Consider the following 26,884-nt stretch of genomic DNA (forward strand, 5'->3'; position numbering starts at 1 on the left):
TCTGAAAGGAAGTGGCATATAATTAAAGCAGCCAGGAAATCAGAATCAGGGGGCCTGATGTGTATTCTTGGCTTAACCATCAGTTATCTCCATGAGCCCAGGTGACCTCTCTGGGTCTGATCTTTCTGCTTCCGTAAAATGAAGGAGTTCAAGGAGGTGCTCTTTGAGGTCCTTTCCTCTTGAACATTCTGTTTTTATGTATTACATAATCCCATTTTATGTAAATTAATGGTCTAGTTTCCATATAGGACTCTAAAGTAACATTGGAAAACGATTAAGGGAAACTGTAAAGAAGGACTAGCTATTAGGAGATAAAATAGTTTCTTTATATTTCATTGCTTATGAAAAGATGGTCTCAAGAGTCGTACTTTTTAAATTTTAATTTTCATTCAAATCACCCAGGAATCTTGTTAAAATGCAGACTCTGATTGGTAGGTTTGAGAAGAGGCCTGAAAATATGCATTATCTTTAGCACATTTCAGAGTGCTCTCCTTGTTGCTGGTTTCAGAGTACATTTTAAGTAGCAAGGCTCTGACTATAAATCTAAAGTATGTATAAGAATCTGATAGATAATTAAAAATTCAGATTCCAAGATTAGCTCTCCAAAAATTTGAAGACTAGACTGCAGGTTACCAACCCTGAATTCTTAACAAGCATCCTGTGTGAAACTGATGTAGGAGTTTAAGAACTCAAACTAAATACATTTAAGAATTACTATTATAGAGTCATAGAAAGGATTTGTCTACCAGCCCTTCTCTACTTTGTACAGGTTATTTTTTCAGTCACTGACTAATTTTCTGATGCATTTGTTTTCAAAATTACTGTGTGAAACCAGTTCTATGGTTTGCTTGTCTTCTCATTTCATGAATTATCTCTTGTCTAATTAGAAGGGCAATTCTGTGTATAGTGCTTTTGTAGCTTTTTTTTTTTTGTCTTTGTTTTTTCAACTTGTGGTCCAGAGAACTGCCTACCCTTAACAAGGATTTGTGAAGTCACCATAAAGGAAGTATTCTTGCCTGGAGAATCCCTGGGATGGGGGAGCCTGGTGGGCTGCTATCTATGGGGTCACACTGAGTCGGACACGACTGAAGGGACTTAGCAGCAGCAGCAGCATAAAGGGAGTAGGCTGTAGTAGATAGAATACCATACTGGAAATAAGAGAGCCTGAGCCCTCGTTCCAGCACTACTGACCATTCATTAATCCATTCACTGATTCATCCTATGCTTTTCTCACACCTGAAATTGGGAGATCTTGGGTATCACAAGTTAAGTTACTAAATTATTAATTAAATTAGTTAGACATAAACTAAACAGCATGGTGATCTAGTGGGAGTTGCCAAGAATGAAAATAATGATTAAGTTCAGAGGTATAATTGCTATAATACACAGAAAGCTTGAAAATGGTCACTGAATTTCTTTGCTTCCAAGAAAATATTTGACCTATCTGTTTCATTTGTGAGCATGATAAGAGAAAATATGAGATTATTATGTACACTGAAAATTGTATGCATATGAGTATGAACATGTGGCTGTATTGGGTAAATTCAAAAGCTTGTTAAATAAAGTCATTTTCATTGTAGAGACTATATTGGGTCAAGGTTCTCCAGAGAAACAGAGCCAATAATAAATATATTAGATATAGATGTAGTTAGAGGTGAAAGGAGATTTCCTATAGGAATTGGATCACGTAGTTAAGGAGGCCAAAATGTCTTAGAATGTGCTGTCTGCAAACAGGAGACCCAGGAAAGCGAGAGGTAGAATTCAGTCCAAGTTTGAGAGCCGGAGAATTGGGAGACCAAGGGTGTAAGTAATGGTCTGAGTCAGCAATTCTGAGAACCAGAAGGGCAAGAGAATATGGGTATCTCAGATCAATAGCAGATCCACCCTTGCCTCCACATTTTTGCCCTGTGTGTGCCTCCAATGGAATTGGCTGCCTTCCCACATAAGGGAGGGACATCTGCTTTATTCGGTTTAATTCAAATGCTAATCTCTTCTAGAAATTCCCTCATTGAAACATCTAGAAATAAGGTTTCACAAGCTCTCAGTGCATCCCTTAGTTCAATCAAGTCGACACAAAAAAATTAAGCATCATAGAGACAGAGAAGAAAAAAATATCAAAACATTATGTTAAAAAATTTAGAGATAAACCTTGGTGTATTTCATTTGAAATTTTAAATAACTTCTATCATGTGATACAGTAATTTCTCTGTTGGATCTAAGGCAATAACTTTCTCTTGCCCTCCCTGAGTTCATTTAGGGAGTGCTTCATTCAACAACCATCTATTTTTTAGTTCCAAATTATATACCAGAAACTGTTCTAGACTCTGGAGATAAAATAGAAAATCATTAAAATAAACAAATCTTCATGTATATACCAATATTTTAATGGGAGATATTCTGACTGGGGGGACAAATGAAAATTAAACTTCTTAGCATACTAACTGATGAGGGTAGAAAAAGAATCTAGGAGGGAAAGAGAATGGGGCATTTTGGGAGGAGGGTGATGGTGATTTCTTAGGGAGGAAAGGCTTCAGTGAAAATAAGAGATTTGATCAGGAACCTGAGGAGGGTGGAGAACCCATACAGTTTATGGGTTCTCATACAGGAAATAGAAAGGATAGGTGCCCTTGTGCATGTGGAAAGTTCTAAGGCCACCAGAAAGATCAACGTAGCTAGATCGCAGGAGCAAAATTGAGGAAACATATTGTTTAGAAAGTTTGTATGCCATACAAAAAATTGTGACTTTTACTATGAGTGAAATGGGAAGCACGATCTGTTGACAACAGACATTAGGAAAGAAAGATGAGTCAAGGAGACAAACTAGAATTGGTGTTGGCAAGCTACAGCTCATAGATCACATTTGGCCACCTTCCTGTTTTAATAAATAATATTTTACAGAAACACAGCACATTCATTAATTGTATACTGTTGATGGAATGCTTTCAAATTTTGGCAGAGTTAGGTACCTGCAACAGGACCTTATGGTCTGCAATACCTAAAACACTCGCTATCTCATCCTTGCAGGAAAAAGTGCACACGCTTGAACTAGAAGGTTATTACAATCTAAGTGAATGATAGTGGTAGCTTGTATTAGGACAGGAGTAAAGGAAATGATGAAAAGTGTTCAAATACCAGGCATATTTTGAAGGTGAAAGGTAAGTATGTGCTGATAGAGGAAAAGTATGAGAGAAAACAACAACAAAAAATTACAGATGACTTCTTTTTTTAGGCCTGAGCAGTGGGAAAGACAGAGTATTGATTCATTGACTGGTTTTAGGAAGATTGAGTTCATTGATTTTTAGTAAGATTTGTGGAAAGAGCAGGTTTGGAGATACAGATTAGGAGTTTAATCTTTGAGATACTTACATCTCAGCAGATATATCCACTAAAAAGTTGTATGGCTAAGTTTAGAGTTCAGAGAAATCTAAGCTTGTGATACAAATTTGGAAGTTTTCAGCATAAAAAATTCATGTGTGAGATCATAGGGAAGTTATGGTATGAAATCAAGAGGTTTTAAGGTTAGAACTGAGATTTGAGCCTTTCTAGTGTTTGGAGGTCATGAGATACTGTAAACCCAGCAAAACTGAATGAGAAGGAGAAGCTCGAAAAATTGGGAGAGAAACAACTTATGAAAACCTGGTTGCTGAGAATAGAGATTATATTTAGGAGACTATTCTGAGCCTTATTAGTACTGCTGGCCTATAGATAAGATGAGGATGGAGAATTTGTTATTGGCTTAAAATATTGAGGTAGTGATAACCTTGAGGAAAGTTCCGGTGGCATATGGGGTGAAATGCTAATTGGACAGGATTCAAGAGACTGGAAAGAAAGGAACTGAAGACAGCTTATAAAGAAAACTTAGAAGTTTGCCTCTAAAGGAGAGCAAAAACGGTAGAAAAAGGATGTGGTTTTGAGATTTTCTTTTCCTTATTTTTTTCAAGATGGGAGAAATAGCAGAATGCTTGTATGCTTTTGTGATAATTTCGTCAAGAGGGAAAGTTAAAATGTCCAAGACAAAGAAAAATTCCTGGAGCAGTGTGTTTGAGCAGGTGCACAAGTGGAAGAAATGTCCTTCAACAAAAACACAGGCTGTTCATTCAAAGCAACAGAAGGGAAAACAGAATGTATAGGCACAGATACAAATAGGTGACTTAATTGTAGCAATTTGGAACGTTTTCTTCTCTTTGCTTTTTCTCTTCTTTTCCTTTTTCTTTTCTTTTTTTTTTTTTTAAGCAAGGTCAACTGCTGAGGGGAAAAGCAGAAGAGATCTTGGAACAATGAGAGTGAAGGAGTAGAGGGCATTTCAGTTCAGTTCAGTTCAGTCGCTCAGTTGTGTCCAACTCTTTGCGACCCCATGAATCGCAGCACAGCAGGCCTCCCTGTCTATCACCAACTCCGGGAGTTTACTCAAACTCCTGTCCATCGAGTCGGTGATGCCATCCATCCATCTCATCCTGTGTTGTCCCCTTCTCCTGCCTCCAATCCCTCCCAGCATAAGGGTCTTTTCCAATGAGTCAACTCTTCGCATGAGGTGGCCAAAGTATTGGGGTTTCAGCTTTAGCATCAATCCTTCCAAAGAACACCCAGAACTGATCTCCTTTTAGAATGGACTGGTTGGATCTCCTTGCAGTCCAAGGGACTCTCAAGAGTCTTCTCCAATACCACAGTTCAAAAGCATCAGTTCTTTGGTGCTCAGCTTTAAACGTCCTCAAAGAGAAGGTCAAGTAGATAGATGGTGCATGGGGTGTATATAGTAGAGCTTCAGAATAGTAGAGTAGAATACCAAGGGCTAAGGTTCAAAACAAATAAAAATTTATGATAATAATATAAAATAAAAAGATTCTAAATATCCAACAAGATGATAAGAAATGATGGTTTAAAACTTTCAGTAAATGGACAATTGTGCAACTATTATAATAATTTTCCAGTAAGTGTACTAACATGGAAAAATCCCCTCAAACAATTTTTAAGAGAACTCCTTATACTCTAGACCATTATTAAGACAATTTGACAAGTGGCATAGATATTAAGATTCCAAAGACCCATTCCTGGAAAGTGATGGCATGGACTTACACTTCACGTCTATCTGCTTTTCACTGATAACCACACAGCTTAAATTTACATTTTAAGTACCTAAATCACATAATTAATTAAAGTGTAGCCTTTATTTTTTGAACCTTCAAATTAAAAAATATAATAAACTATTACATAGAGATGTAGCTCCCATCTCCTACTTCAATAATTGTTTCAACTGATACAGTTAACTTTCTTTTATCAAACTTTTTATTTTGTATTTGCTTATAGCTGACTAGCAATGTATCAGATAAACAACAAAGGGACTGAGCCATACATATACACGTATCCATTATTCCCGAAGTCCCCTCCCCTGTCCACGTAACACTGAGCAGAGTTCTCTGCACTATACAGTAGGTCTTTTTTGGTGTTCCATTTTAAATATAGCTGTGTGTACGTGTCTATTCCAAACTCCCTAACTATCCCTTCCCCTCATCCTTACTTTCCCCTACTGAGCAAAGAGAAGTTTGCTCTCCAAGCCTGTGAGTTTGTGAAACATGTTATTATAAACTAATATCATTTATTTCTAACATTCCAAGTCATCACTCTGAACTGCATTTTTGTAAAGGCTGATTCTGTCATTCAACATCTAAGACTTACCTTTGTCAACACTTTCATTAGCCAGCTCTTTGTCATTTGTAGAATTAATTATTTCAAGGAAGTCTCTCATGTAAATCACCAACATATTTAACATGCTAATTCATTCTTTGAAAATAGTATTTAAAATGATAGAATCACAGGAGTTTCTTTGAACAATGCAAGAAGCCTTGTACAACTAAATAGAATAAATTTTAGACATAGGTGAATCAAGAAACAAAACCCAGATTAAGTGTGGGTCACTCCTCTGAGATGATTTCTTTAGCAAAAATGGTTTCTAATTTCAGGTTTTACCCTCAGAAGACTTTTAGGATTTCTACACAAGTGTGATTTTCCCCTGGTATCTAACAGCTGGCATTTAGATGATCTTACCTAGTCCTGCTGATCTCAAGTGGCTTCTACCTGCAATTGCTTGGAGTGGGGCATCGGTTCCCAGCCAGAGACTGGGGCTGGGTTGTGGCAGTGAAAGCACTAGCTCCTAGCCACTAGACCGGTTCAGTGACAAGGGCCCTGGCCCTTCAGCTTTGCACAAAGGAATTTCCACAAAGGTGGAACATAGTGAAGCAACTCAATTGTTTATTAAGAGGATGAAGAACACAGAACACATAGTTAGACACACGGTTTGACTCAGAGGAAGAGTACCTGAGTCGCACCCTCATGGCAGCTTGAATTACTTTTATGAGGCGTTTCTTCTGGTTTTCCTTTGGCCAATTATTTTGATTTGTCTGGTTCACTGTCCATCTTTGGTATATTTCAGGATCTTTCCATGTGTGCACACACATCTCTTAGCCAAGATGAATTCTACCAAAGAGTCCTGTGGGTAGAATTAACATCACCCCCCTTTGATCTCCAAGGAGATTTTCTGTGCATGTGTGGTCAGGGAGGTGCCCTGACTTCAAGAATGGGAACTGTGTGGTCTGGGCAGGGCCCAGCCTCCTCTCTTATTTGTCCTGCTATTCTCCTCTTGGAGTTTTGGTAAATAAGGAATGAATCTCCTATTGTTTTACCCCGAGAGGAGGGGGTACATCTGCCTTCTGCCTCACTATACCATAGGTAACATTTACCTCCCATGCTGATGACTTCCAAATTTGTATCTTTTATCCAAATCTCTTCTTTAAGCTTCAATCACATATATTCAGCTATCTTCCTGATAGCTCCCTTAGGGTAATTCAAACATAATTCATTCCGAAGAGATTATTTACACTTTTTGCTACCTCTCCTGTGAGAAAGAAGATGATTCTCATCAGATTGTTAATATTTCAGAAAATCTTGACAGCACTCTGAAACGAAGCACAGTTATTGTCAAGGATCCCACAGGAACTCCGTGGAGAAACTTCAGTCACATCAGTGTAGAATACAGTTTCCTTGAAATGAAGAGACTCTACCCTAATCGATCATGGCGTCTGATCTCATCACTTCATGGCAAATAGATGGGGAAACAGTGGAAACAGTGGCTGATTTTATTTTTGGGGGGCTCCAAAATCACTGCAGATAGTGATTGCAGCCATGAAATTAAAAGACACTTACTCCTTCCAAGGAAAGTTATGACCAACCTAGACAGCATATTTAAAAGCAGAGACATTACTTTGTCAACAAAGATCTGTCTAGTCAGGCTATGGTTTTTGCAGTAGTCATGTATGGATGTGGACTATAAAGAAAGCTGAGTGCTGAAGAATTGATGCTTTTGAACTGTGGTGTTGGAGAAGACTCTTGAGAGTCTCTTGGACTGCAAGGAGATCCAACCAGTCCATCCTAAAGCAGATCAGTCCTGGGTGTTCATTGAAAGGACTGATGCTAAAGCTGAAACTCCAACACTTTGGCCACCTGATGTGAAGAGCTGACTCATTTGAAAAGACCCTGATGCTGAGAAAGATTGTGGGCAGGAGAAGAAGGGGATGACAGAGGATGAGATGGTTGGATAGCATCACCAACTCAATGGACATGGGTTTGAGTAAGCTCCAGGAGTTGGTGATGGACAGGGAGGCCTGGCATGCTGTGGTTCATGGGGCTGCAAAGAGTTGGACATAACTGAGAGACAGAACTGAACTGAACTACCCTGACAAATGATAGGGAAATAGAAAGGAAGTGGTTACTGCTTACATTATCTATAGTCAAGCATAGAACATGATCAGGACTGTCGCACTAGGCTCCTCTTACAAGATGAGATTTGTGCCACTTGCCCATCAACCTCATTATTTAGAATGACTCTCTTGTTGAAATTAGAAATTTCTTAGTTGAAAGTTGCATCTGCAGTGTTTGAATGAGACAAGGCATTCCTTGCTCACTATCTTAAATTCAGAATGATGAGTTAATTCTTGAAGAAAATGGCATTGAACATGTATCAAACCTAGCTATTTTGATTCAGCAAGCCAGAACAGTTATAAGTGAGAATATCAGAAAATTTGGGGATGGTATCTATGTTTCTGAAAAAGGAAAAGTTCAGCTGGCTGATGAATAAAATCTAAGAGTTGTCTACCTATGGAAACAATAAGATGCTTGAGGACTACTAAGAGCTCCTTGTGATATTTTAAAGATGAAATAAAGGCTTTATTGAAGAAAACAACCAAAATCTGGATCATCTGTTTACTCTCTCTATCTGCAAGCTGTTTTCTGGTTTTATAACGGAACTGTCACTTGCCCAAGCCAAGAATCATCCTTATTTCAACATTCTTTCTAAACTGTGTTTCTTCAACAATGTGTTTGTTAGTTTTACCTCTAAATTTGTTGGAGAAGATTCCTGAGAGTCCTTTGGACAACAAGACCAAACCAGGCAGTCCTAAAGGAAATCAATCCTGAATATTCATTGGAAGGATTGGCACTGAAGCTGAAGCTCCAATACTTTGTCCACCTGATGCGAAGAGTTGACTCACTGGAAAAGAACCTGATGTTGAGAAAGACTGAGGGCAAGAAGAGAAAGAGGCGACAGAGGATGAGATGGTTGGATGATATCACTGACTCAATGGAAATGAGTTTGAGCAAATTTTGGGAGATAGTGAAGGACAGGGAAGCCTGGTGTGTTGCAGTCTATGGGTCGAAAAGAGTCAAACAGGACTGAGTTACTGTACTAAAATGAACAATCCCTGAAATACATGTCTATTCAATCCACTTTTCTCTACCTCCTCTGCTCCTCCCTAGTTTGTCAATTGTCTCTAGCTTGTATTACTATAGTTGTCTTCTAATTAGTATGAGGACGTTCCCATTTCATCCTCCTAATTTTTCCACAAAACAAATAGTTTTGAAAGATCATTCAGATCATGTTACTTCCCTACTTAAAACCTCTTAATGGCTTTCGGTTGTTCTAGAATAAAATTTAAACTCTGTATCCTGATCTATAAGATACTGCATGCTTTAACTCTTGTTTGGGTTTTTAACCCGTTGTGCTCTCTCTAGTTTTTTTTTCTTCAGTTGCATTATTCTTTGTCTTCTTTGAAGAAATGGAGCTTTTCTAGCCTTAGATCCTTGTATCCACTCTCACCTCTATCTGGACCACTTTCCCATGGCTCTTCTTATTCTTTAGAGCCCTGAAAATGTCACACACTGAGGGAGGTATTTCCTGACCCTTCAGGTCAGTCCTGGGTGTTCATTGGAAGGACTGATGTTGAGGCTGAAACTCCAATACTTTGACCACCTGATGCGAAGAGCTGACTCATTGGAAAAGACTCTGATGCTGGGAAAGATTGAGGGCAGGAGGAGAAGGGGACAACAGGATGAGATGGCATCACCGACTCAATGGATATGAGTTTGGGTAAACTCCGGGAGTTGGTGATGGACAGGAAGGCCTGGCGTGCTGTGGTTCATGGGGTCCCAAAGAGTCGGACGTGACTGAGCAACTGAACTGAACTATGTACAATAGATTCCCAACTTTGAACTTCCTTTTTTTCTATGAAAACATCTGCTTATTTCTCCTATGGAACCTACCATAGGTATCTTGTTTATCCATGTATTTCATTCCTTATTTTATGTCTCACCAATTTATAGTTTGTCACTGAAACCCCATAGTCTCTGTCACATATTAGATTCCTAATAAATAATGTTTGAATGAATGGGTGAATATGCTATTTTCACTCCGTGCAGAAGCAATAGTTCACTTTCATAGTTTATGAATCCATTAGGTACCATGTGTAGTCAATTGATATTTAGATTACAGGTGATAACTGCCTTCTTAACACTTCCTAGTTCCCACTTTTAGCATGAAAAGATCTGTTTTAAGCAATTTCTAGAGCCCTTTGGTATATCAGACTTCTAAATGTTTGTCTTCTTTCACCCTGAATAATCCCAATGGATATTTATAAGGAAACCGTTTAGCTGGATACCCCTGTTTCTCATTTTCGCTCAGGTTCTAACCTCTGGATAAATGCTTTCCCTATTTTAACCACCTGTGAACCATTTTAACATCACACAAATCAAAATGCAAATTTACAAAGCAAAAGAGGTTTCTTTATCCATCTTCCACCATTTACACAGGTTGTCTACATAGATTTGTTGAAGGTAGTAAATATAAGATGAAATAAGTTTAAATCAGGAGGAAAGGGTTTAATCCAAAAAACTCATTTCAAGTGACTGAAATCACAGCATGAATCAGTGCATTTATTAAGATGCTGCCTGGCCAGCTGAAATAGATCATATTTTTATATCATCAACCATGCCTTTGGCAAATATGTTTATATGCCATAGCTATTCAATTTTAATTTTAGAGATACTATTTTTAAACTTTCAGTGATCTTTAACACCACAGATTCCAGAACCCCACAGAAAAGCAATAGTCAGAAACCATATTATGTCATATCTCAAACTTCTGCACTAGAAGTCATTAAAATTGTCTGGAGATTTAGTGGATTTATGCATAAAACCTCTACTGGATTATCCATTTTTGTCATAGAGAGCATTACCAATGTTTCCTTTCAGATTCTCCCCTAGTGTCTGGTGGGTCAAGTGGACAGAGTCCACTGACACTGGTCAATACACGGACCTGTATTACCCATTGGAACACTTCCCCAGAGTTAGAAACATGCTTAATTCTCCCTCTCATTTACCCTTCTTTTATCCATCAAAGGGCACTAAAGGACCTGTGGATCTTGCATTATTCCCAAACCTATACCTGCATTAGCTATATCTATATCTTAACCACAGCAAGTGAAGTGAAGTCACTCAGTCGTGTCTGTCTCTTTATGACCCTGTGGACTGTAGCCTGCCAGGCTCCTCTGTCCATGGGATTTTCCAGGCAAGAATACTGGAGTGGGTTGCCATTTCCTTCTCCAGGGGATCTCTCCAACCCAGATATTGAACCCGGCTTTCCTGCATTGCAGGCAGACGCTTTATCCTCTGAGCCACCAGGGAAGCCCCAGCAAAGAGACAGTGAAAGTGAGGTCGCTCAGTCGTGTCTGACCCTCAGCAACCCCATGGACTGCAGCTGACCCCATGGACTGCAGCCAGCAAAGGGAAGAACGAATTTTAAGTTAAGGAATGTAAAACTGAAAATAGCTATTTCCATTGCCAGAGGGGAGCTGACTGTGTGAAGACAGAAAGTGAAGGATAAAAGAATCTTCTTGCTCCTCCTCTCTTCTCTTTTTCAGTCCACAACGTCATAGTTCCAGCAGTAGAAACAACCAGACACTTTTTCAGGAGTTCTGAACAAGGGGGCTTGTTTCTCACTTTCCCAGCTGCATATTAGAAAAATTTCAAGTTCCCTTAGAGGGAAAGCCAGTGCAACATGTGGCCACCCAGGCGATATGTAAGGCAGTAACATGACCAGTTGAAAAAGGGCCAAGCCATATTCCCAATTTTTTTCAGAACTTCCTAGTTTTTGTTTAAGCCTAGAGAAGGAGGCAGGAGATGCCTGGGATGTGACCTGGTTTGCACCCCACAACGAAGTCTATCCAGTTGGGTAAAACAATCCCAGGAAATGAGGAGAAAGAGAGCCAGTATACCTCTGCAGTAACCACAATGACATGAAACTGAAGAGAAGGTGCCCAGGTGGGTTCCTGAAGACCACTGAATGTATAACATGGCAAAATAGAAGTCTCCAGAGTTGGACTAAGTAAGAGCATGATTAGCCTGACAGATCAGGAAACAAGTGATAGTCTTCATTGCTCTAGACATCAGCAGCTGATGGCAACTGGGCATTAGTGCAAGACATAACTGGAGGCCAGGATATTTCAAAGAACCTACATACAAGGAAACTGAAGTCAGAGTAGTGGATATTATCATCTCTGCAGAGCATGTAGTATGAGAAAAGTGGAGCAAAGGACAGATCTCTGAATTTTGAATCAAGAGTATGAAAAGAAAGAGTAATCTGAATAAGAGGTTTTCCAATGTGAGGGACTGAACACCCTCTCTTCGGTTTCAAGGCACTGTGGATACTGTGGAGGCCTAACTGCTCCCTATTTCCTCATTCTCTGGGATTGTTTTACCCAGATGGATAGACTTTGTTGTGTCTGGTCAAATTTAAAGTTCAATGGAGACTTTCACTCAACTAACGACTGAAAATCTCCACCGATCTAGAAATTTCGAAGTCATTAGTGACCGTGGTAGAACAGATTTTGTGAAGGGGAGAAGACTCAAGGAGAGAGTGGAGGAGCCTGCAAGCGGGAAAGTAAAGGATGGATGAGGAAATAGAGGCAGCATCTGTAGTCTTTTCAAAAATTTTGACAATGAATAGGAGAGAAATCAAGAAAGTGGAGTAAAACAATAGTTTTTGTATTTGTTTGTTTGTTAAATCATTTATTTTAAAGAATACTGAGCACATTTCATTGTCTGGGGAAGGAAGCAGAAAATAGGGAGAGTAGATAATACTGCTCATAGTCTGAAAGGTGAGCAGAAAATGCATCAGGGCTTCTATTTTGTAAATAAGAAAAAATGAGATTTTGTATTAATCTGCTTGTTGAAGTTCACAGAGGTTGAAGGATCCATTTGGGCAAGAAGCACATCCTTTATATTCTTAGTCTTTTACTCTTCTATCATTATATTGAATGTCTTCATTTGCATCAGAACAATGGTGATGCTGTGATGGCATAAATCACCTGTAATACCCCTTCCTCTTGCACTGAATTAAGTTGGTTAGTCCCTAAGTCAAGTCATATCTGACTTTTGCCACCCCATGGACTGCAGCACACCAGCCTCTCCTGTCCTTCCCTTTCTCCCAGAGTCTGCTTGTATTCATGTCCATTGAGTAGGTGATGCTATCGACCCATCTCATCCTCTGCTGCCCCTTCTCCTTTTGCCTTCAATATTTCCCAGCATCAGGGTTTTTTGCAATGAGTTGGCTCTTCCCATCATGTGGTCAAAGTATTAGAGCTTCTGCATCAGTCCTTCCAATGAATATTTAGGGTTGATTTCCTTCAGGGATGACTGGTTTGATCTCCTTGCTGTTCAAGGAGACTCTCAAGAGACTTCTCCAGCATCACATTAAGACTTGTGTGTGCTTGTATGCTTAGTCACTCAGTTGTGTCCGATTCTTTGCGACACCATGGAGTGTCGGCTTCACACGTCAGGCTCCTCTGTCCATGGGGATTGTTTAGGCAAGAATACTGGAGTGGGCTGCTGTGCCCTCCTCCAGGGGATCTTCCTGACCCAGGGATTGAACCCAGGTCTCCTGCATTTCAGTCAGATTCTTTACCATCTGAGCCACCAGGGAATTTAAGGATTCCAAACTTCTTGATAGCAACCTGAGGCTTTTGTAAGTTTTGCATATGAAGGAGGCACAGTTGTAATTTTGTTGCTGTTTGTGAATTTCTCATTGCCTTTTAATGTGAGCACAGAAGACTACTGCCTTTTTTTTTTTTTTGCCAGTCTTAAGGAAGAGGGAAAGTAGATGCTCAAAAGGGGGAAGAAGATGAAAGCACTTCTAGACTTGGGCAATGTGTAAAGAGAGGTGAATGACTTCCAGTTTTTGGTGCTGGATCAACTATATTCTTTATCCCTTTCATGAATTTTGAGGAAACTACAGTGCAATCTTTTCTAAATGTAAAGGAAGTGGAAGGAAAACAAGGCTGACAATACTGGTGTTAGGGTTCACAAAGGACTCATAGTTTAAAAACAGCCCATTGTGGTGACCTAACAAATAAGGGATGAAATCACAGTGGCCACATTGCCCTGGTGGCAGCCTGTTTTTTCCTTAAGGTGATACCTGTTTTTCCCTGTTGGTGTGAGTTTCTCAAGACTATGTGCCCACCCGATGGTGAGATCCCTCTAACTACATGATCACAAGATCCCAGCTGCATGCTAAAGATACATTAAGGTCCTCTCCCTTTGGGGCACAATTTCCCTTTGATAGGGTATAAGAAGCATTGGCTGTAAAGGGGAGCACTGTTTTCTCTCTAAAGCCAGTCACTTTCTTTCTTCCTATAATAAATCTTTCTCTGCTTGAATGCCTGGGTCACTTTCTTTTTCTCCAAACTTGCCTTACAATTGGCACCTATTTTTTAAATAAAAATAGCAAACAGTAGCTGATATTTGTTAAGTCTTGGCCATGTGTCAGGCAGATTTCGCTGATGGCACTTAAACACGTCATTGAGTCCTTACATTTTGTTCTGAAATAGGATATGTTTCCCCCTTGGTGGGACTGGAGACTGACTGATTCAACATCCCACTTATAAGCTATGTGACTTTTGGTCAGGTATTTAACCACCTGAGCCTCAGTATCTGTATTCATAAAATGTGATTGAGAAAGATGATCCATGGATGATAAACTCTTCTTCGCAGTTTTTTTTTTTTTGTTAGTGTTTATAAAGTGTTTAGAATCTCATGGTGAGCAATATATGATGTAAAATGAAATAAAACTCTGATTTTGAGGCCCATATTCTTTCCACTTCACCAGCCCAAACTACACATCAGATTGCTGACTCTACTTTTAGAAGTGATAGTGTATTTTCCCAGAGCAAAATAAGCAATTATAATTCTTGTAATACTATAATTCAAGCAAGTAGAATTCTGTGGACTATCCAAGAAAGTAATGACCACACATCATAATAGAACCTTGAATATATTTTCTTACAGAAGCAAAAATAAGTATCGAATATTTCGTGTGATGTGGGTTGAAGATTACTTGTTGATTAAATACAGAAAGTTTATGAAAAATAACACCTTCCAGTGAGTTATCAGTAAGATGCGTTCTCCATTCTTATTCACCTGATTCAGTTTAATTGCTTAATAACTGGAAATACACCTACAAACCCCAGCAGAAGAGCATGTGAACATTAAAGTGAGAGAACAGGGAAAATTGCCCTTCTGCCATGAAACAAAACATTCCAATCTTCACTGAATTGTACAGACAAGAAGTGATTTCTGAAGAAATGAACTCATTTGAACTTGAGTTAAACTCTTGTTTTTGATTGTTTTGATGGCTGACAGCAACTAATTTTTCATAAAACCCCCAAATTTTTCATAAACCCTCCTTGCGGGGGGTGCTCCGCAGAAAGAGAAAGGCAGTGGAACGTCCCTCCACAGACCTGAGGGGTCCTGAGGAAAAGTGAGCGTGCTGTCCGCCAACCCAGCCCCTCGGGGAGCGAGAGACAAACCAGACTCGACAGGGGTTCCGCCTGAGCAGGTCCCCTTTAGTGCCACAAGCTCCCAGTTTATACAGGCAAGGGGTGGGGGCGGTTTGCGAGGGACTTTCCATAGTTGCGCCAATCACGTTAAAGGTCAAATCGTCATGTGCCATCATTATAACAGGAGTCTATGGTGATCACGCACTGTCCACGTGCACAGAAATCAAGAGAGCCAATCAAAAGTTTTGACAAACAACATAGACCACACCCCTATCTCTAAGGTGCCATCTTAGTTTCCGACTGCAAAGCTAGCCCTTCTCTTTTTCTGTTTTAAGGTTTTCCATTTAGGGCCCCACACCTGCTCAGCCAAGTGTGTATTTTTTATTATTTATGTTTTCCTTACCAGTTGAGTTCTTAAATGAAAAAAAATGCTTTGAAAATTAAAAAGACATTAAAAAAATAATATTTATTTTTTGTGAACTGTGACTTTCTATGTTTAAGAACTCTACTGGTCCAAGAGGTACTAACTTTACTCTGAATTAATTGGAAAGAAGGAAACAGTTTGCAAAATTACCCAATTTTGGAAAATGAGATGGTTTTTAACATCTGAAATATTAATTTAAAATGCATATACTATGAGGGTTAAGACAGAAAAAAGAGAAACTGGTTAAAGGAATAAGTAGAACTTTGAGTGAATTTAGTATGTTTTTATATTCTGGAAAAATCTCTTAATCTGACACATGTTCAGTACCTCCTCATAATTTCTCAATGTCAGATTTGATCATATAGAGATGAGCAAATGTACACTATATTTCACTGATTTACTGAATGGAATAATTTCATTAAAAATCCATAATATTTAAACTTCATACATCATTGCCCAAGAATGAGAACACATTAACAATGTTAATAAACTGGGTATATGCATGAATTATTACCAGAAATATATATATTTCAAGTTTCTGCACATATGTGTTTTCTCTAAGGTATCAGTTCATCTCAGTTCAGTTGCTCAGTCATGTCCGACTCTTTGCGACCCCATGAATGGCAGCACGCCAGGCCTCCCTGTCCATCACCAACTCCCGAAGTTCACCTAAACTCTTGTTCATTGAGTCAGTGATGCCATCCAGCCATCTCATCCTCTGTTTTCCCCTTCTCCTCCTGCCCACAATCCCTCCCAGCATCAGAGTCTTTTCCAATGAATTAACCCTTCGCATGGGGTGGCCGAAGTATTGGAGTTTCTGCTTTAGCATCAGTCCTTCTAAAGAAATCCCAGGACTGATCTCCTTTAGAATGGACTGGTTGGATCTCCTTGCAGTCCAAGGGACTCTCAAGAGTCTTCTCTGACACTACAGTTCAAAAGCATCAATTCTTTGGTGCTCAGCTTTCTTCACAGTCCATCTTTCACATCCATACATGACCACTGGAAAACCATAGCCTTGACTAGACAGACCTTAGTCGGCAAAGTAATGTTCCTGTTTGGAATATGCTATCTAGGTTGGTCATAACTTTTTTTCCAAGAAGTAAGCATCTTTTAATTTCATGGCTGCAATCACCATCTGCAGTGATTTTGGAGCCCAAAAAATAAAGTCTGACACTGTTTCCACTGTTTCCCCATCTACTTCCCATGAAGTGATGGGACCAGATGCCATGATCTTTGTTTTCTGAATGTTGAACTTTAAGCCAACTTTTTCACTCTCCTCTTTCACTTTCATCAAAAGGCTTTTTAGTTCCTCTTCACTTTCTGCCATAAGGGGGGGTGTCATCTGCATATTTGAGGTTATTGATATTTCTCCTGGCAATCTTGATTCCAGCTTGTGCTTCTTCCAGCCCAGGCTTTCTCATGATGTACTCTGCATAGAAGTTAAATAAGCAGAGTGACAATATACAGGCTTGATGTACTCCTTTTCCTATTTGGAACCAGTCTGTTCTTTCATCTCTAAGATATAGTAATTTTTTAATAGTGTGTGAACATTCTTGGAGTGAGTTAGGACAACTTTTGTTGCTTAAGTGTTTACTCTCCTCATTGTTCTATTCTTAAAGGTCTAACCTGTGAGAACCTCATCAAAGTATTTCTTACCATCTGGTTTCTCCTTGGATTTGGTCAAGGAAGAGAGCAGAGTGACGTAGGGTTAATAATTTCCCTGTATGTTTCTCTGCCAGCATGCAACCAGTGTCCCTTTTGGCTTTTACTCCCACTTAGAAGCCTCCTCTGTATAGCTCTCTTCTTGTTAGTTGTTGTTCAGTTACTAAGTCGTGTCCGACTCTTTACTACCCCATGGACTGCGGCATGCCACAATTCTCTGTCCTCAAACATCTCCCTGAGTTTGCTCAAACTCATTACCACTGAGTCAGTGATGCCATCCAACCATCTCAAACCTCTCTCACCCCCTTCTCCTCTTGCTCTCAGTCTTTCTCAGCATCAGGGACTTTTCCAATGAGTTGGCTCTTCCCTTTAGGTGGCTAAAGTATTGGAGCTTCAGCATCAGTCCTCCCAATGAATATTTAGATTTGATCATCTTGCTGTCCAAGGAACCCTCAAGAGTCTTCTCCAGCACCACAGTTCTAAAGCATCAGTTCTTCAGTGCTCAGCCTTCTTTATGGTCCAACTCTCACATCCATACATAATGACTGTAAAAATACATAGTTTTGAATACATGGACCTTTGTCACAAAGTAATGTCTCTGCTCTTAAATATGATATCTATGTTTGTCATAGTTTTCTTCCAAGGAGAAAGTGTCTTTTAATTTTATGGCTGCAGTCACCATCTGCAGTGATTTTGGAGCCCAAGAATAAATAAAGTCTGTCACTGATTCCATTGTTTCTCCATCTATTTGCCATGAACTGATGGGTCTGCTTTCAATGATCTTGTTTTTCTAAATGTTGAGTTTTAAGCCAGCTGTTTCACTCTCCTCTTTCACTTTCATCAAGAGGCTCTTTAGCTCTTCTTTGCTTTCTGTCATTAGGGTAGGGTTATCTTCATATCTGTGGTTATTGATCTTGATTCCAGCAATCTTGATTCCAGCTTGTGTTTTATCCAGCCCTGCATGTCGTATGATGTCTCTGCATATAAGTTAAATAAGCAGGGTGACGATATACAGCCTTGATGTACTCCTTTCCCTGTTTTGAACCAGTCCATTGTTCCATATCCAGTTCTAACTGTTGCTTCGTGACCTGCGTACTGGTTTCTCAAGAGGCAGGTAAGGTGGCCAGGTATTCCCATCACTTTAAGAAATTTCCAGTTTGTTTTATTCCACACAGTCAAAGGCTTTATTATAGTTAATGAAGCAGAAGTAGATTTTTTTTTTCTGGAATTCTCTTGCTTTTTCTATCATACAGCGTATGTTGAAAATTTAATCGCTAGTTCCTCTGCCTTTTCTAAGTCCACCTTGTAAATCTGGAAGTTCTTGGTTAACATACTGTTGGAGCATAGCTTGAAGGGTTTTCAGCATTACCTTGCTAGCATGTAAAATTAATGCACTTGTGTGGTACTTCAAACATTCTTTGGAATCATCCCTATTTGGGATTGGAATGAAAGCTGGCATTTTCCAGTCCTGTGGCCACTGCTGAGTTCTCCAAATTTCCTGGCATGTTGATTGGAGCACTTTAACAGCATCATCCTTTAGGATTTGAAATAGCTCAGCTGGAATTCCATCATCTCTACTAGCTTTGTTTGTAGTGATGCTTCCTAAGGTCCACTTGACTTTGCACTTTAGGATGTCTGGCTTTAGGTGATTACTCACACCATCGCGGTTTTCCAGGTCATTAAGATCTTTTCTGTACAGTTCTTTTGTGTATTCTTGCCACCTCTTCTTAGTATCTTCTGCTTCTGTTAGGTCCATACTGTTAGGTCCATACTCTGCTATTTAGGGTCCAGTGATAGTTTGCTATCAACTATTCCTGGAAAACTCAGCAGTGGCCACAGAACTGGAAAAGGTCAGTTTTCATTCCAATCCCAAAGAAAGGTAATGCCAAAGAATGCTCCAACTACCACACAACTGCACTCATCTCACATGCTAGTAAAGTAATGCTCAAAATTCTCCAAGCCAGGCTTCAGCAATATGTGAACCATGAACTTCCAGATGTTCAAGCTGGTTTTAGAAAAGGCAGAAGAACCAGAGATCAAATTGCCAACATCTTCTGGAATTTTGAAAAAGCAAGAGAGTTCCAGAAAAACATCTATTTCTGCTTTATTGACTATGCCAAAGCCTTTACTGTGTGGATCACAATAAAATATGGAAAATTCTGAAAGAAATGAGAATACCAGACCACCTGACTTGCCTCTTTAGAAACCTGTATGCAGGCCAGGAAACAATAGTCAGAACTGGACATGGAACAACAGACTGGTTCCAAATAGGAAAAGGAGTATGTCAATGCTGTATATTGTCACCCTGCTTATTTAACTTATATGCAGAGTACATCAGGAGAAATGCTGGGCTGGAGGAAGCACAAGCTGGAATCAAAATTGCTGGGAGAAATACCAATAACCTCAGATATGCAAATGACACCACCCTCTTGGCAGAAAGTGAAGAAGAACTAAAGAGTCTCTTGATGAAAGTGAAAGAGGAGAGTGAAAAATTTGGTTTAAAGCTCAACATTCAGAAAACTAAGATCATGGCATCTGGTCCCATCACTTCATGGTAAATAGAATAGGAAACAGTGGAAACAGTGGCTGACTTTATGTTTCTGGATGCCAAAATCACTGCAGATGGTGACTGCAGCCATGAAATTAAAAGACACTTACTCCTTAGAAGGAAAGTTATGACCAACCTAGACAGCATATTAAAAAGCAGAGATATGTCTTTGTCAACAAAGTCTGTCTAGTCAAGGCTATGGTTTTTCCAGTGGTCATGTATGGATGTGAGAGTTGGACTATAAAGAAAGCTGAGCATAGAAGAATTGATGCTTTTGAACTGTGGTGTCGGAGAAGACTCTTGAGAGTCCCTTGGACTGCAAGGAGATCTAACCAGTCCATCCTAAAGCAGATCAGTCCTGGGTGTTCATTGGAAGGACTGATGTTGAAACTGAAACTCCAGTACTTTGACCACCTGATGTGAAGAGCTGACTCATTTGAAAAGACCCTGATGCTGGGAATGTTTGAGGGCAGGAGGAGAAGGGGACAACAGGATGAGATGGTTGGATGGCGTCACTGACTCTATGGACATGGTTTTGGGTGAATTTGGGAGTTGGTGATGTACAGGGAGGCCTGGTGTGCTGCAGTCCATGGGGTCGCAAAGAATCGGACACGGCTGAGCTACTGAACTGACTGACTGATAGTTTCCCCCCATTGCATCCATTCGTTAGGCCTAGATGGTAGTATATGTTCCGCTATAACTGGCCTCATTGTATTATACCATTTGTTAATAACATCTGTATTATACTAAGTTTGATAACCTTGATCCACCCATGGAAATATCCCTTATTGAAAACTTCTCAAATTATCCCATTTGAATGATCCATCTGTTTCCTGACTGATCTATTACAGTGTGGGAAATAGATTTCCCAGATAATTTAGTTATGGTGTAATAATCTTCAGTGTCAACATCATCTCTTGTCTACTTTTAAAAAATTAAATTAATTCATTAATTTTAACTGGAGCATAATTCTTGTCTGCTTTGCAGTAGCTTCCTGTTGTTCTCCTTTCTTCTACTTTTGTTCCACTAAAGTCTGTCTTCTACAAAGTAACCAGAGTGATCTTATTAAAATGTCAGATCAGATAATTTCTCTGCTCAGACCCCTTGAGGGCTTTAAATCTTAAAGTCCAATACATCTCCATGGCCTCAGGCCCCTAACAGTCTTGGTCAATCCATGACTTGCTTACTTCCTTGCTCTTATCTTCTCTATAAATAACTCACTCCGATATCCACTACTCTAGATCTTCTATTGTTTCTTGAGCACATCAGGCATACTTATTGTTAAGGATCATCACGCTCGGTATTCCAGCTGCCAATAATGTTCTTCCTTATGGGTCCTGCACTAACAAATCAAAATTTAGCTTCTAAACTTAGGCTTTTCTGTACACCCTATTCAAATGAAACCCCATCCTGCCTTAAGTGTGCTTACTAAGTGCTTTTTTTTTTCCTTCCATAGTGCTTATCATCAACTAACATATTTATTTTATGCCATTTCTTCCTAAAAAGTTAATCTCATGAAAACTGGCTAATTTCTGTTGGCCCCTATGCTGTGAATGCCTTGAACACTGCCTAGCACTTATTAGAAACATACTTTATAATGATTTATTGAATGAGTGGGTATGTATTACTCACTGAAGTTTAGTTACATTTTATTCAGGTCACAGTGATGCTAGTTGCAATGTTAGTACTGATTTAATTAAATCAATCATCAAAAAATATTAAAACTTACAGTTGTATACTGAAAGTGTCATGGCTCTCTAAGACTTATATCTGCTTAATAAACACAAATAAATACAAGTCTTAATTTACTCTTAAGTCCATAGAATAATGTAACTAAAGTGAATCAGTAGACCTAAATTTTTGAACTAGCTCTACTAACAACTTATATTGCATAACCTAAGGGAAAGTCTCTTTAATTTCTCTGTGCTCCAATTTCCTTAGTTGTAAAATTAGGTGAAAGAGTGAATGATTCTTAGCATCCATTATTCATCTGAAATTCTAAGAGGTGGTTGTTATATACCTTTTGAGAATATGTTTATGTATTTTAAAATGTCATCTGAAATTATACTGTAATCAATGCTAAAGATCATTGATAAGTGATACCTATAGGAAGCACAGATAACTTATTATCATTTGTCTTTCATCTTCTTTATGAACAATATATTACTATTTCTTTTTCTAGAGAATAACAATGGGTAAATTAATCAGGAGACTTGTGACCACAGATAACCCTGTGATTGCAACCAAGCATTTTTTTCTTTTAAATTGAAGTATAGTTGATTTATAATGTGTTAGTCTCACATGTACAAAAATAATTCAGTTATTCATAGCAGTAGTGTTAGTCACTCAGAAGACTGTAGTCCACCAAGCTCCTCTGTCCATGGAATTCTCCAGGGAACAATACTGGAGTAGGTGGCCATTTGTGTGTGTGTGTATAAATACAGATTTACATACATGTATATTTCTTTTCAGATTCATTTCCCTTATAGTTTATTACAAGAAATTGTGTATAGTACTGTATGCTATACAGTAGGTTTTTATTGTTTATCTATTTTACATATATTATTACATATATTTTCATCACAAGCTCCTTATTTATCTCTCTCCTTCTTTCCACTTTGGTAAACATAAATTTGTTTTCAATGCCTCTTAGTCTGTTTATGTTTTATAAATAAGTTTATTTGCATCTTTTTTAGATTCCACATATAAGGAGTATTATGGTATTTGTCTTTCTTCATCTGCTTTACTTAGTTGTCTCTGCTGCTGCTGCTAAGTTGCTTCAGTCGTGTCCAACTCTGTGCGACCCCATAGATGGCAGCCCACCTGGCTCCACCATCCCTGGGACTCTCCAGGCAAGAACACTGGAGTGGGTTGCCATTTCCTTCTCCAATGCATGAAAGTGAAGTCAAAGTGAAGTTGCTCAGTCGTGTCCGACTCTTAGCGACCTCATGGATTGCAGCCTAGCAGGCTCCTCAGTCCATCGGATTTTCCAGGCAAAAGTACTGGAGTGGGGTGCCATTGCCTTCTTCATAGTAATCTCTAGGTCCATCCATATTGCTGAAAATGGCTTTCTTTCTATGCTGAGTAATATCCTATCATGTATCTATACTTCATCTTTTTATCTGCTCACATGTCAGTGGACATTTAGTGGACCTCCATGTTTTATTTATTGTAAATAGTGCAGCAATGAACATTGGGGTGCATGTATCTTTTCAAATAATGATTTTCTCTGGATATACGGCCAGGGATGGTATTGCTGGATCCTATGGAAATTCCAGTATTTTAAAGAGCCTCCATACTGTTTACCATAGTAGCTGTACCAATTTGGGACCAAAGTATAATCTTGAATTTACTGTTTTCAACAATATATTGAGAATATATTAAAATATAGATGAAATATGTTATGATAGATGATACATGTCAGGATTTCAGATTATACTGCAGTGAGTATTCTCATCTTTGATATTCCTGGAAACTTATCCATGTCATAGATTTTCAAATCCAAGAAAATATTTTAAATGATCTCAGATGAATACTTCAAATTGAGATGAACCTTTTATATATAGCATAGTTTTAACCTTTAGGATTCACACTGGACTCCTGAAAAATTTATGTAAAAGTTGTAGAAGTATCCAAATGGTTCTCTTTATCTCTTTAAATATCTGAAAATACAAAGTCAAAAAATTTTAAATTTCTTATGTCTGCATTGTGCCAACCCAGCAAAAATCAGATGCTATTTATCACTTTTGAATTTTCACCACCAGAAAAGTCATTAATTTTAATGATAAAATCCTGTTATAACTTGCATTGAGTTGACCTTTTAAGCTCTCAGACAAAATGTACAATATAACCATAAGGTGATATTATTGCTATTTGGAAATGAAATAGTATTTCTTATCCTTTTTAATAGCATGACAGACAAAATACTTGAATACCATAATTTTTTCCTCTCTGCAAATTTTATGTACAATATTCATTTTGAAAATGAGTATTTTCTATCCATTTATGTTTACATTTTAACAAATAGACATACATAATTATTTATAGCCTTCTTTTTGGTAGATAGAAATGCTTTTCTTTCATCTATTGTTTTATTTGTCTTAATTGTTTTCAGTAAAATCTGAACTAAACCATTAGTTATTAATATACTTGACCCCATACATGTGTTTTATCCCTCTACTAAATGATTTTCTTACCTTGCATCAAGTCATCTTGATTATGAAACTGAAATAAATTCAGTGACTGCTTGTCAGACAACTGGACAGTGGAAAATTCTTTTGTTGGGCAAACAAAGAACTCACAATTTCTAGCCTTTTAGTGCTTGATGATATTTGCTTCCATCATGCCATTTGCTTATTGTACAATACATAGGAGAATGCTTTCTACTGGCTTCAAACGTAGCCTTATAACAGGAATGGTTCAAAGAAAAGGCTCTCTACATGTATCACAATTTCTTCCTTGCTGCTGCTGTTTCGTAAACACTTAGGTGATACATCCATCCTCATTAGGAATCACTCTTCCTTACAGACAGACTATTCCCAACAATCAGCAAAACCAGTTCTTCTCTTGGATTTAAAATATCCTTGCAACATTCATTCTTACCATTTTTCTGTGGTCCCCAATTAACACTATTTTTTAAGCATAATATCTTCCATCTTGATTTATGTCAATATAATGTAACAGATTTTATGGGTAGGAGGAAGCAAGCAATACAAAAGGCAACATTAAAAGGGCCTTGCCAAGTACTGGGTTTAAAAATTGGTAGAATTTCCAAAAAGCAGCTCTTAGAAATTATGTTTAATCATTACTAGCAGCTTAGAGTAAAATTATTTCATACTCCTAGTCACTTACCATTTAATATTTATAAAAATGATTTCTACATTCCATGAATCTTAAATATTCATGATTATCATTTCTCTAATTTCCAAAAGCCCCTCAGAGAAAGTATACTGCAAGATAGAACATTACCTGATATGGGAAAGGAAATAATGACACATATATCTGACAGATTGTGTGATACAGTGGGGTGAAAGCAATTTACTAGTAGATGGGCAATGTGGGTTGCCCTTTGATACCTGGGACTTGCTACTTTTGTGAGTGAGCAAATTCTATGGTTCTTGTGTTCTCTAGTTTTCATCCCTGGCAACAAAAGAGATCACTGTCTTGCTCTACCTTTTAGGTTCTTTGAAAGTTTATTGATAATGTGTGTGAAAGTACTTTCAAAATGTGAAATATTTTAAAGTATTAGATTGGTAAAAAAGTAACTGTGGTTTCAGACCATGAATTTTAAATCATTATAACAAAGCTCAAGCACATCTTTAAGAATCAAAATAGGAACCATTACAATCAACATATTTTTGCCAATGAGAAATAAGTTTGTTTATTCCTGTAGCATAAAAATCCATATGTTGGGATTCCACAAACTCCTGGAAAACATTTTTTGCCTCCTGCTAGTAGTGGAAGCATTTTCCCTGCCAAAAATTACCTAGATGCATGAAGAAGTGGGCCCTTTCCACTGATCAATGTCAGCTGCAGGCATTGAAGTTTTCATTCATCTCATCAATTTGCTGAGCATACTTCTCAGATGTAATGATTTCACCAAGATTCAGAAAGCTATAGTGGATTAAATTGGTAGCAGACCACTAAACAGTGACCACGACCTTTCTCTGGCATAAGTCTGGCTTTGGGGAGTGCTTTGAGCATCCTCTCAGTCCAACCACTGAGCTGGTCATTACTGGTTATCATACAAAATCCACTTTTCATCACACATCACAATCCAATTGAGAAATGGTTCATAGTTGGTATATAGAATAAGAGAAGATGACACTTTGAAAATGGTGAATTTTTGATTTCCAGTCAGCTCATGAGGCACCCACTCATTGAGCTTTTCATCCTTCCAATTTGCTTCAAATGTCAAACAGCTGTAGAGTGGTCGATGTTGAGTTCTTCAGCAACTTTTCCTGTGGTTGGAAGAGGATCGGTTTCAATGATGCTCTCAACTGGTCGTTGTGAACTTCTGATGGACAGTCACTATGCTCTTCAGCTTTAAGGGTCTCATCTCTTTTGCAAAATTTCTTGAACCACCACTGCACTGCATGTTTGTTAGCAGTTCCTGGGCCAAATGCATTGTTGATGTTGAGAGTTGCCTCCATTGCTTTACAACCCATTTTAAACTCTAATTAAAAAAAAAAATGCTCGAATTTGTTTTTTGTCTAACATAATTTCTACAGGCTAAAATAAAATAAAATAAACAGCAAGTAATAAGTCAGTGAAAAAACTTAAAGCAAGTAATGTACATTAAATGATGTATAACATAACCACATTTAAGAATGTATTCTGATATCAAACAGCACAGTTCAACAATGCAAAACCGCAATTCCTTTTGAACCAACCTAATATTATCTTTATGATTCTTTAAAATTTTGTATTCCTATCTATATACCACTACAGAATGAGCTTTTTTCCCCCCTCTCCATAAAAAAAAAAATCACTCCCCATTTTGAAAAAATATAAGCAATTGAAAACTCTTCTTCCTGGTTTCCACAATTCCAGACTCTCTCCACTTTTATCTGTTGATTTTTAGAGGGTTAGATTTTGTACCAAATATCTCATGACACTCTAAAAAATCTCAAATGATAGTGTCACCAAAAAAGAAAGTGAAAGTGGAGTCATTCAGTCGTGTCCAACTCTTTGTGATCCCATGGGCTGTAGCCCGCCAGGCTCCTCCATCCATGGGATTTTCCAGGCAAGAGTACTGGAGTGGGGTGCCATTGCCTTCTCCAGGGGATCCCTGACCCATGGATCGAACCCAGGTTTCCCACACTGTAGGCAGACACTTTACTGTCTGAGCCACCAGGGAAGTCACCAATAAAAATAGTAACAAAACTACACATGGTTTACTGTTGATACAAGATATTCATACGCAACTCCACTGTGTCTTAACCCAAACGTATATCAAAGTAGCCCTTTTTAAAACTTGTAATCCGTTAAGCTCAAGCCTAATTTTCATTCTCTATGCAAAAAATATTTTTTTAAAAAAGAAAACTCCTTTATTTTTTCACTGAAACCATACATTAGACAGGCCCACCCCTTCCT

Source organism: Ovis aries, chromosome 4 (assembly GCF_016772045.2).
Source record: "Ovis aries strain OAR_USU_Benz2616 breed Rambouillet chromosome 4, ARS-UI_Ramb_v3.0, whole genome shotgun sequence".
Taxonomy (NCBI): Eukaryota; Metazoa; Chordata; class Mammalia; order Artiodactyla; family Bovidae; genus Ovis; species Ovis aries.